A 594-nucleotide genomic window follows, 5' to 3' on the forward strand; every position below is an offset into this window, starting at 1 on the left:
CTGCCACACCTTTTTCCGAATCGCACATAGCATCTCGCCATCTACCCCGGTGTTCAAATTTCCGTTGAACCGGCTCGTGTACTCTCGCCAGCGGCGACGAAGGCCGGTGGGAAGCTCCTCGTAGCTGCACTCCTCTTCCCCTCCCCCTCCGTCCTTGCCAGGTTTGTAGCCCATCACGGAGAGAACGCAGGCGAAGGGTCGAAAAAGAAAGCTCCCAAAGAACGACTTTTGGGGCCCAAGGGCCGCCCCGTTCTCCTCCGCCCTGCCAAGACCTGCGGCCCCCTCCTCATCGCTGAAGCCCCCCCCTTCTTCCTTCCCTTTTTTCTCCTGACACTCATTTTCCCGCACGTACCGGCCCACCAAGGCAATCTCTGCCTCGTCCAGACAAATGTGCCCTTCCCTTACCCGGTGCCAATAGATTTGCGGCGAGAACACGGGCAGATAACGATAAACCACGTTCCAATCCGCACTCCCCAGATACTTATCGTTCTTAAGCTTCCCTGCGAAGACCTCCAGCTCGTTTTCGATCAGGTTCATGGCGCGAATGTAAAGTTCCTGCTCCACCCGGGTAGGATTGTTCAGCTTGAGCTTCTG

The sequence above is a fragment of the Nannochloropsis gaditana genome (genome assembly GCF_000240725.1).
Source record: "Nannochloropsis gaditana CCMP526 unplaced genomic scaffold scaffold343, whole genome shotgun sequence".
Lineage (NCBI taxonomy): Eukaryota > Eustigmatophyceae > Eustigmatales > Monodopsidaceae > Microchloropsis > Microchloropsis gaditana.